Below are 12827 nucleotides of genomic sequence, written 5' to 3'. Positions count from 1 at the left end.
ATATATGTATATATATATATATATCTTCTACACATATTTGGTATATTAACAAAACTAAATTTCCTCTCTGCCATCTCCCTGTGGCCACCTTCTAGGTCTGTAACATTGTTCCTAAGACTTCAGTGTCCTCTTCTCTTTTTTCCTGTTAAATTCCAGTTTTAAATTTGCCTGTTAAATTTTAAAATCCTAACAGAAATGTCATTTCTTCCATGAAGCCTTCCCTAATTCTTTTCATTGGTTACCTATCTTTTTTCCTTTAAATCTCATACAATATTCTTCTGAAATTCTCTAATAAACTCACTCATTATGCATTGTTATGAATTATAATTATTCATGAATGTGTCATCCTCCTGCTTAAGTATAATTTTCATGAAGGCACAATATTAACTTTGGGTTTTTAATTTTTTTAAAATCTATCAACAAGGATCTATTTAGGATCTGTTTTTCTCTCTAGAACTTTTGATTCTCTGTGGTGGAGGGTGAGGGTAAGGAAAGAAAAAAAACATTATAATGACAATAACTTGGGGCTCAAATCTAGGCATTTGCATAATGCTATCCTCTGGTACCAGAGTGCCTCAAGCACATCTCTATTTCTAGCTTGCTCAATTCTCTGAGATATCTTGCCACAAGGAACTGAGCTCATTCACTTTGGTATATTCTAATGTATATAATTTCTCTGATTTCTGTTTTCTTTCAGTTTGGATAAATGAGATTATTCCCCCACTATTGTGATGTGATATTCATTGTTTTACTGGCATTTGGTTGGAAGGGGTTAAGTCTTTGAATATAGCTTGAGGACCTCTGTTAAAGTACAGTTATCAGAAGAGTAGCTTAAACCTAGAATTTATTTTTCCTAGGCTAACAAAATTTAAGAGGGCAGGTAAACATAATTCTTATCAATTTTCGACCAGCTCTTAGGGGAGCAGAACAATAGAATCTCCTGTTCCCCTTCTGGAAAGAATGAAAATGCCTTTTGGAGGGAGTTAGGAAAATTCCACAGATATCTATTTAGGCCTCCTTGAGAGCTGCATTTAAATAGATTCCCTTGGATATGATCATAAACTATATGTATATAGCATATTTCCTACACAAATATGTATCGTTAAAACAAATTCCCACGTTGATCATATTCAAAATGCATTTCATTCTATATCTTAAGATTATTACTTCTCTGTCAGGAGGGAGTCAGAATTCTTTATCACTGATTCTTTGGAATCATGATTGATCATTTCAATGATCAGAATTTTAAATGTCTTTCAAAGTAGTTTGTGATTATAATTTTGTTGTTCTAATCTTAAATATATTCAATTCATACAACTCTTCCAAGGTTTCTCTTTAACTATCTCTTCTGTAACTCTCACTTCTAATATAATGTAACACAATAGTGTTACATTATCGTCATATCCAATAATTTTTTGAGCCTTTCACCAAGGTGTACCCTTAGTTTCTACTTCTTTTTCTCTGCAAAAAGAATTGTTATTTTTTTGTTCATGAGGTACATTTCTACTTTCTTCAGTTTCTTTGAACAATAGGCCATACATTGGTAATGATGGATTAAATAGTATTCATGGAACTATAACTTTTAGGGCATAGCTCTAAATTACTTTCACAATAGATGAACCAATTCACACCATCATCAAGAGTGTGTTAATTTGCCTGTTTTCCCACAGCCCATCTAACACTGTTGAGTTTCCTTTTATGGTCTACATTGATAGTTTGGTAGGTATGAAGTGTAACATCAGAGAGGCTATAATTCCAGGTTTTTTTCTTAATGTTAGTGATTTTAATCATTTTTATATGACTTGATAGTTGAAGTTTCTTTGAAAACTACAGGGCTGGACAAAGATGTTGTAGTAAAAACCAAACTCTCTCAACATTTCCTTCCAAATAACTTTAAAATAATGTATCAGCCAAATTCTAGAACAGGATATCCACCAAAAGGTCAGGATGAGACATTTTTATAAAACAAGAAAATTTCAGAGGTCGACAGAAGAGGCCTATGACAATGGGGGAATGGTTGGCCTAGAATGCATGTATACAGCAACACCAGCTATGGGCCTTAGAAGAGGTAAAAGGGGTAGTTGTAGCGGCCAGAGCACTCAGCCCAGAGATGTTAAGGGAGTTGGACAACTTGTCAGAAAGAAATTACAGGTGGCTAGATGGCTCAGTAGATTGAGAGTCAGGTGTAATTAGGAGAGATTCTGGGTTCAAATCTGGCCTCAGACACTTCCCTGCTCTGTGACCCTGGGCAAGACACTTAAATACATAGCCCTTACCATTGTAATTCCTTGGAAGCAATACACAGTTAAAAAAAAAATTCCATAGGACATTTTGCTGACCTTGGGTTTCAGGCTTGGTACTATTTGGAAACATCATAGCCCATATGCAATTCTGGATCATAATTCCTAGGTGAACACAATAGTTGTAGTCACAGAGTGGCAGGGACCCTAGACAGAATTCCAGGGTTGAGAGGAACATTAGTGATTATGACTGCATTAGGGAGGCTTATACACATTTTTGATGATTAGGTCATTCTTAGTTTAATTCTAGTTCCTTTGACTTTCAGAATATTATATTCTAAGCCTTCTACTCCTTTAATGTGCAAGTCACTAAATCCTATGTAATCCTTACTATGCCTCCAAGATATTTACATTGTTTACTTTAGGCTAACTGAACTATTTTCTTTTTGATTGGGGAGTTCTGGAATTTGGACATAATATTCCTGGGAATATTCATATGAGGTAATTGGTAGAGTCAATTTTTACTTTATTCTTTGGATTTAAGAAATCAGGATAATTTTCCTTGATAATTTCTTGAAATATGATGTCTAGTATTTTTCTTTGATCATGGCTTTTAAGTAGTTCAATACATTTTAAATTCTCTCTCCTTAATCTAAATTTCAGGTCAGTTGTTTTTCCATTGAAATATTTCACATTTTCTTCTTTTGATTTTGTTTTATTGTTTCTTGATGTCTTATAGAGTCATTAGGTTCCACTTGCCTAATTCTAATTTTTTTAAGGAATGTTTTTCTTCAGTGAGATTTTGTATCTCTTTTTCCTTTTGGCAGATTCTGTTTTTTAAAAATTATTTTCTTTAGTGAATTTTTGTAACTCTTTTTCCATTTGGCCTATCCTTTTTAAGGAGGTATATATATATATGTATATTATATATTAATATATACAATTAATTAAAATATATCAATAATATACATAAATGATTTTTTCTTTATTTTATTCCAGTAACAAGTTTACACATGTTTTCTGAAGTTCCATGATTCATGTTGTCTCCCTCCCCTTTTCTCTCCCCTCTCCAAGAGTTGATAAGCAATTCTCCTGGGTTATACATGTGCACTCAAAACTTATTTCCATATTATTAATTTTTGTAAGAAAGTAATTTTACAAAACCAAAACCCCAGATTATATAATCAAATAAAAAAATAATAAAACATAACTTTTCTTCTGCATTCCTACTCCAACAATTCTTTCTCTCTATATATATAGCATTCTTTTTCATTAGTCCTTCAGAATTTTTGTGAATCATTATATTCCTTTAGTAGCAAAATATATTATATTTGATCATCCCACAATGTTTCAGTTATTGTGTATAATGTTCTGCTTATTTCATTCTGCATCTTTCCAGCTCTTTCTGAAATCATCCAGTTCATCATTCCTCATAGCACAATTGTATTCCATCACCATCATATACCACAAATTGTTAAACCATTCCCCAATTGAGGAACATCCCTTTAGTTTTTATTCTTTGCCACCACAAAAAGCACAATTATAAATATTTTGTACAAACAGATCCATTCCCATTTTTAAAAATCTCTTTGAGATACAGACCTAGTATTGGTATTACTGGATCAAAAGGTATACATTCTTTTAAAGCCCTTTGGGAATAATTCCAAATTGCCTTTCAGAATAGTTGGATCAATTCACAACTCAGCAATGCATTACTGTCCCAATTTTGCCACACCCCCTCCAACATTTATTATTTTTCTTCGTTGTCATATTAACCAATCTACTAGGTATAAGGTGGTACCAAGAAGTTATATTTTAAAATATATATACATTTGTTTGCTCTTTCTTCAGTGAATTTTTTTTTGCCTCTTTTACTATTAAACTGAATCTGTTTTTAAAATGTTTTTTTTTCTTCAGTAGATTTCATTCTCCTTTTATCAAGCTGCTAATTCTTTTTTCATAATTTTCTTCTATCACTCAATTTATTTTCCCCAATTTTCTATCATTCATCTCCTTCTTTAATTTTTCCATTAATTTCTATTGTGGTTTGGTCAAATTAACATTTTTTTTTTCCTGAGGCTTTGTTTGTAACTGTGTTCACATGTTTTTTTCATCTGAGTTTATATCTCAATCTTCCCTTACCTCATAGTAATTTTTATGGCCAATTTGTTGTTGTTGTAGCTGTTGGAATGTGACCCAGCACTCTATATGGGACATAGAGTTGCCAATTACTACTAGTTGTACCCACTGCCATCAAAGACTTCCCTTAAATCCCTTTCTGATCAGTTTTCCTACTCCATACTGTAAGGTTTAAATTTAGGATTTTATGCTATATATGAGAGTTATAAAGTAATATTGTGGTCAAGGATTAAAAATATTAAAGCTTAAGTCAAAATGACTTTTAGCAGTTTTTATTTAGAAAGAGGTGAAAAGAGTGAAAGTGTAAAAGTAGATAAAGAGACAGATTCCTAACAAATCTACCAGCCTTTCTCTGGTGAAGTCCAGCTCAGCCCTGGCAGGGGCTTCCTCAAGTCCCTTGTCTCCATGTCTTCAGAGTTCCACCAGTGCAGCCTTCTCCAAAGCCAAGACAGGAATCTCAGTCACTAATTCAGCAAGGCAACACAGGATCCAGGGAAAAAGTCTCCTCCATGCCAAAGCAGGGATCATGGTGATCTCTTCATTTATACTCCTCTTTTCCATGTCACTTCCCGTCACTTCTTGTCACTCCCCCTTTTTACAAAATCCAATGGCAGTCTTTCAGTTTGCCTAGCACTTCCTAACAAGAGGTGAGGGGTAAGGGGGAAAGGGTAGTGACTTTGGAGGTGTGAGCTTACTCTAGTAAGTGACTCATAAACTCTCCTACTTAAGGGTAAGCAGGGATACTTTAAGTTCTTGATTTGATTAGCTAAAAATAGTCAAGGGGAGAGTTAATCCTATTTTCAAGATACCATATCTGGGCAGAGAGCTTCCAAATCTCTGGCTATTGTTGCTACTTCTATGGGCTCCTCACAAGTCTCCAGTCCATTTTCATAGATTTTTGCCGATATCCTAAGTTTTTTCAGGCCAAATACAACTGTCACTGTGATCTATTTTTGGCTATTCCACTCCAAAATTTAATTTGAGGTGTTATTTTAAAGTTATTTGGAATAAAATATTGAAAGGTTTAGCTTGGTTGCCTCTAATCTCACAATCTGGTTCTGCTCTTGAAAACTATTTTTAAAAAATATTCATTTATTCTACTTAGAATGTCAGTTTTGCTGGCATAAAATTGGACAATAAAAGTTTTTCATTTTTGATACTCTAATATGCTTTTCTTCTTTCTTTTAAAAAATCAAATTAATCCATGATGTATTTTTCCCCCTCAAAAAAACCCAGGTCCTAGTTCTATTTGTTAGCTCAATGGCTATTTTTCTTTCTATTTTATTAATCATTTCTTTGATTTTCAGGATTTCCATCATGGCTTTTAATTGTAGATTTTTAACTTGTTCTTTTCTTTTCTTTTTTGGTTACCCATCCAATTCATTGATCAGTTTTTCCTCTCTTTTATTAATGTATACATTTAAAGATATAAATTTTCCTCTAAGTACTACTTTGATGGCATCCCAGAAATTTTGATATATTTTATCTTTTTTGTCATTTTGTTTAATGAAATTATTGATATTTCTGTGATTTGGTCTCTGATTCATTTTTTTCAAATTAGATTATTTAGTTTCTAATTATATTTTATCCTATGCTTCCATGGCTCTTTATTGAATAAATTTATTGCATTATAGTATGAAAAGAATGTATTTAATATTTCTGCTTTTCTACATTTGTTTGTGATGTTTTTATGCCCTAATTCATGGTAATTATTTTGTGTGGATGTCATATTTCACCAAGAAAAAAAAAGGTAAACTTTTCCATTCCCATTCAATTTTAATCAGTATTCTATCTTCTAAAACACCTCTTATCTCTTTAACTTCATTCTTATTTATTTTTAAATTAGATTTCCCTAGATCTGAGAGGGTATAATTGTGGTCTTCCTCTTATATGAATTTACTTTCTATTTCCTCCTGAAAATCGATTAATTTCTCCTTTAAAAATTTGATTGGCATGCCATCTGGTACATATAACTTTAGTATTGATAATACTTTATCATCTATGATGCCTTTTAGCAATCTATACTTTTCCTTCTCATTTCTTTTGTCTCTTTTGACTTTCATTTTGTCTGATATCATGATTGCTCCTCCTATACTTTTTACTTTAGCATTTTTTTGCTTCAGTTTAACTCTATGAGATCATTCAAATTCTTAAAGAAAATTTCTCATATTCATTTTAAATCATTTATAAAGTGAAGAAAGATTTCTAGACATAAATTTGAATGAGTTTTAAGATATCTTAAAACAAAACATTACTAAAGATGCTTTCTTCCAAGATATCCAAACATTGTTTTATCTCAGGAAACTAATATCATTCTTTGAACAAAGTAAGTTCTCATGGATATTTTTTCTGCAAAGAATCAGAATTTGAGAGCTGAAAATAACCACATTAATTATCTAGTCTAAACTAGCTCTTCCACTAAGCACCTCTTTAACCTTCAGAAATTCACTTAATCTTTCAAGGCAAATTTAGTTTTTACCTAATTGCAATTAACATAGTTTACGTGTCCATTTCAAACATGAAGGGATTGAACTGGATTACCTCTAAAGTCCTCACCTAGCTTCCTGAATACATTGTATCTATGAGGTATTTGATATTTTTTTTCAAATATTAAATACTTATTTTTTCAAGACATTTTTGAAAGAGCACTAGACAAGGAATTTAGACATGATATTTAAAACTAAATGACAATATGTCCTGAGCAAAGTCTAATCACACTCTAGTCAATGGAGATAGAAATAAGGAAAGATAGGAAGAAGTCAAAGGAGATAGGGAGAAAGAAAATTAAATCCTTCATAATTGGAAAAAAATAAACTTTTATAAATAGCAAAATGTCTAAATGTTTTTCATCCCTCAAACTTATCAGTTTAAAAAAACTTTAATCCTCCCTCCCAATTTCTGTATATTTATTTATAAATTATATACAAATTCTCCTGTTTTAGCAGATATGAACATAACAAATATGTACAATAATCATTTTTAAAGGAAGTGACAAATACTATGTCTCCAAGTTTAATTTTGTTTATTACAAAGTGAAATTATATTTAATCCTCTAATCCATGAGAACTTACTTTATTTTATTTATTAGGGAAGAAAATCTAAGATTTAGGAAAATTGTAATTGTCGTATTGTGAAGGAAGGATAGGAGTGGGAAGAAAGTCAAGACCAGAAATAAATTAGAAATGTATAAGAATAGTCCATTGGAAAAATGAAAAGTTTTAAACTATAGTGGGACTACTGTGAAGATGGGATTAACTCTCCCCTGCTCCTTTTTTAGATTTAATCACCAGAAGCATATACACCCCATGTATCTTTAAGTAAGGGAAGGTCTGTAACCCACTGTGTGATGGTGGGTGACAAATCAGAATTGACTGACTGCCCCCTGGGCAGTCCTGAGCAAAACTTTAGCTGTAATTGGTCCATGAAAAGTGGGAGGAAGGACAGGAAGTGACAAAAGGAATGGTCTTTAAAAGTGGCAAGGACTTCCTGTGAGAGGGTCTTTTTAGACCCTGGAGGAGCTGTGACTGAGGATCTTGGACTGCTTTATATTTCTTCTTAGAACTACCATGTGGGTGAGTGAAAATGACTGACTCCCTTCCTTGGCATTTTCCTGCAGGTACTAGCCTTCAGAAGGGCCTCTCGTCTAGAGGAGGCCTCTTGGCTAAAACTCTTGTTAATTGCCCCTTAGACCCTCCAGCTTGGGTTACTGGAGCCCTGCTGGAATAAGCCAGGGCTTGAGCACATAGTCTAGGTCATTAAGCTAGATCTCTTACTCTGCCTTCTTCTCATTTCTCTACTTTCACTCTTTCACTCTATTTTATAAATAAATTGTTAAAAAAATCTTTTGGAATTAATTAATTCAATTCTTGAAGATCATACTCTTATATATTCCAACTAACCATAAATAATTTTACCCTTTACACTACAATGGAAAGAGGAAAACCCCATTCCTTCACACTCACTTCTTCAGTCACTTACTTGAGCTAATCCCCTTCATGAGATCCACTACCATTCTATATTTCTAACTATACTTTGCTATCATAACACTTTGAGAATTTTCCACTCTAAGGCCAAAAGCCTATAGATGTCAATACCCTTACTGAAGTTATTCTGAAATTATTAACAAATTCTCTCCATCACGAACTCCCCATTCTACTGATTCTGAACCCCAACCTGTTATTATTCCAACATTGTTATCTCTGGCAGAATGCCCATTCTCTTATTCCTTTGATTTTTAATCCAACCCCTCACATTTGCTCAACAACCCATTTTAAAGCTCCCCATTCCTTCTACTACACTCTTTGGAATGCTGTTCTATAAGTAATACATTTACTTTCATCTTAAAACTGACTTTCCTGCTTCTTTCCTCTTGTATTCACAGTAACCTGGCTATTTCCTGATGACAGATTTCCTAACTAATTTTCTAGCATTGGTCCAATTCTTATTTATACCTTGATAATGGCTGGTCCAGGTTAGGGAGTTAGAATCCATCCCATATCAGCTACACAAAAAAAGAGTCAAATCCTTGGTTTTACAATCCACCATAAATGTACTGATTCCATATTCCTTAAATCTGAAATTCCTTTATCCAATTAAAAGTTTTATCATTCTACCTCTCTTTTGTCTTTGTTAACACTGAAATCTTTAATTCTCACAGAGTTTCCAATCTCTTTATTCCCCAGCTCTTTCCTAGGGATTATCTCTGTAATGCCTATATACACCTTTTTCTTCCCTTCCCCATATTGACACATTAACTTTTCCAGTTCTATACTGTTCATTTCTCTTGAATATCTCTTCCCCTTAACCTAAAAATGATTTTTTCCTGCTAAGCATTGGCCCTGGATTATTTCTAATATATTTTGATTTCACTTTTATTCAGGTACTACTGAATGAAGCTCAAGAAAATCATGGGTTCATACTGAGTAGATCCATTACAATTGTCTCCTCATTGTGGCAAGGCAATTCTTTTTTACCTCTCTAACTGATTCATTATACTATTCACTACGAAACCTTCTAAAAACCTTTTCATTCCTTCTCAAACAAACCTTTTTCTGCAACCCTTTCTTTTAAGAATCTTGCTTGATATTTCATTGAAAATGAAGGAGCTATTCACTAAGGGCTCCTTCTTATCATACTTTCCAACCTTTTATGACTCAGATGCTTTCTGCATCACCCTTTTTTTTCACTTGAAGAGGTGGCCCTTATCTATCCCATTTTATCTACATGTATTCTACTATATCTTGTCCATCAGATTACCCCTCTATGGTCTCTACTCTTTCACTAATCTTCAATCTCTATGGAATGATTGCTTTCCCAATGCTTACAAAAAAGCCCTGTCTTTTAAAAACCCACACTTGAGCCATCTGTATATATTGGTTATCATCACATATTTCTCTTCCATTTAGTCCTTGATTGAGATGGCTATCTATTATCAGTTGGCTGCACTTTTCTGTCACTTAAAAAACAACAACAAAAAAAAAACCCTCTTTCCATTATGGCTTCTGACCTCATCATTCAACCCAAACTCCTCTCTCCAAAGTTACCAATGAAGTCTTAATTGCCAAATCCAATGGCGTTTTTTGAATCCTTATCCTTCTAGACCTCTTGACCTCTTTGTAGCCTTTGGCACTTTTAATCACACTCTTTATATTTTTTATTTATAAGGTTTTTGTGATATTACTCTATCCTGATTCTCCTTCTTTAAGTGCTCCTTTTCAGATTCCTTTGCTATATCTTCATATAGGTCATGCCCATTGACAATCATGCCTATCTTCCAGGGCTCTGTCCTGGGGGTTCTCTTATTTTTTTCCTTTATTCTATTTTATGTGATAATCTTATAACTTCCATGGATTCAATGATCAACTCTATTCTGTTGATTCTCAGACCTTCTTATCCAGCCCTAACTTCTTTACTAGCCTCTAGTCTCACATCTTCAACTGCCTTTTAAACATCTTGAACTGGATATTTGATAGACATCTTAAGCTGAGCATACCTCAAAATGAGAACATTATCTTTCCTACCAAGTCCTCCTCCATTCCTAATTTTCCTTTTACTTTTGAGGGAATCACTATCCTCTCTGGTCTCCCAACCTAGATGTCACCCTTTACTTTCTTCCCACATATTTAATCCTGTGTCAAGTAGCATTAATTTTATCATTGTAACATCTCTCATATATTCCTCTTCCTCCTTTTTGGCCCTGACAACACCCTGGTGTAAGCCCTCATCACTTAAAACCTATTTATTGCAATAACCTCCTGATTAGTCCCTTAAGTCTCTCCTCATTCCAGTACATCTTTTACCCTATTGAATCAATATTCCTAAAGTACATATCTGAATGTCACCTCACTGTTCAATAAGATTCAGAAGCTATCACCTCTAAGATCAAATATAAAATTCTCTGGCTTTCAGTGCCCTTAATATCCTGGTTTTCTCTTCCCTTTCCAGTATTGTTATTATCCATTGCCCATCCTCCCAAATTCTGTAACTCAGTGACATTGGCCTCCTTTCTGTTCTTCCCACAATATAATCTTATCTCCTAACTCTTGAAATTTTCACAGGCCATCCCCCTTGCTTAGGATTCTCTCCCTCCTAATTTCCAATTCTTGTCCTCTATGGTTTCCTTCAAGTGTAATTGAAAATGTCCCTTTCTACAATAAGACCTTTCTGGCCACTCAATGCTAATGCCTTCTCTCTGAAAAGATCACTGATATATCCTCTATATTTGCTGTTTATCCATAGACATTTGTTTGTTGTTACCTCCATTATACTATAAGCTCTTTGAAAACAGAGACTGTTTTTCTCTTCTTTATTTTTTCTTTTTTCTTTGAATCCCTGTTACTTAAACAGTGCCTGGAACATAGTAGTGACAACTAGGAATATAGAAGCCCCCAAACTTTTAGCCACGAGGGCTCTGAAAATCGCCAAGTTTAGTTAGCTTGAAAGTTGAAGACCTCAGATATGACCTTGTCACATAAGAATTTCTCCCAGAGGGAAATCCCAACTTCACAAATTTCAGACTAATAATAGACCTTTAGTCCTTTAGGTGGAGCTAGCAGTCTTAGGTGTAAAGTATCCTTTTTGTCCTAGTAGTTTCTCCCTTTGTGTCAAAGCCCTTTCTAAGTAGCCCAGCCCCATGTCTGGAACTTTCCCTTTTGTGTCTGTTGTAAAGCATCAGCCTCTCCCTCATAATCCTGTCTAAGATTCTTCATTTTCTTTGAAGCTATTGTAAAGCCAATCAACTATACTCTTCCCATCCTCAGTTCCTAAGAGGTATATAAGTTCACTAATTTTCATATTTCCTTAGAGCTGTCAATCTAGCATGGTTGGCACTCCCAGTGGTTGGTAGCCAAGCCAGAGGAGTAGCCAGAGAAGCCAGAGTAGTCAGAGTAGCCAGAGTCTCCAGTGGGTTCTGAGCACTTAACTCTGTATGGAGGTCTGAGGAAATTGTACCACATTTCTCTCCTGATTAAAGACATGGTTTTTATGACTATTTAACAGTCCTGTGTTTTTTCCAGGTTAACAATAGGCACCTGATAAATGCTTCTTGAATGACTGGTAGCTGTGCAAATAGAAAACGAGAGATGGGTAAGATATAAGGAAAAAAATACAAGATTTAGCAACTGATTAGACTTGTGAGATGAGGAGTTGGGAGGGTCCAAAGATGAAACTAATGTGAATCTGGAAGCTTGGAAAGCCAGTGATATCCTTAAAAATAATTGGGATTCCAAAAGAGAGGTATGTTTGGGAGGAAAATATGAGAGGGATAAACTGTTCCAATTCTTCCATGTCTAATTATCCAGTATGACTCACTCTGTCCTGAACAAATGAAAAGAAGGCATATTCCAGAGCATAATTCCATTGCCAAAGGGACACCTGATGTAGGGGGAGGAGTGAATATGGTAGAGTAGTAGGGCACAGACTATTCTCAATGATACCTACACAACTACTGCCCTGAGGAGATAAATCCACATTCAGAAGGAGGAAGAATATAGTTTGCAAAAGGAAAGGTGCAGCCACAGTGGAGAAGGGTAGATATAGTTGTATTAGTGACAAGCTCATGACTCACTGTCATGGGGAGGGTTGGGACATATTTTTCTACTCTCCTACTAACTAATCACATGCTTCTCATAGGGTACCAAAGTCCTTTTGTGGGTAAGGCTTTGGGCCCCGTAGGGACCTGATCCCTCTTTTGCGATCTCTAAAAAAGATGACATATAAAGCCCTTTCCAGATTGATGGTTTAGAGTTCAAGAAACAGACAGATACTTACATTTAACTCCAGGATAACATACATATACATACATACCCACACAAACACATACAAGGTGGAAACATCTATTCATACATGAAGAATGGGTATACTTCCACTGAGACCCTATCCTGCAATGGCCAAGGGATACATAACTTCAGGAAAGCTGATTCTAACCAGAAAATAGTACCCCCATTACTA

Source organism: Gracilinanus agilis, chromosome 6 (genome assembly GCF_016433145.1).
Source record: "Gracilinanus agilis isolate LMUSP501 chromosome 6, AgileGrace, whole genome shotgun sequence".
NCBI classification, from domain to species: Eukaryota; Metazoa; Chordata; class Mammalia; order Didelphimorphia; family Didelphidae; genus Gracilinanus; species Gracilinanus agilis.
The sequence above is the reverse complement of the archived record's forward strand: the minus strand, read 5'-3'. Positions refer to the sequence as shown.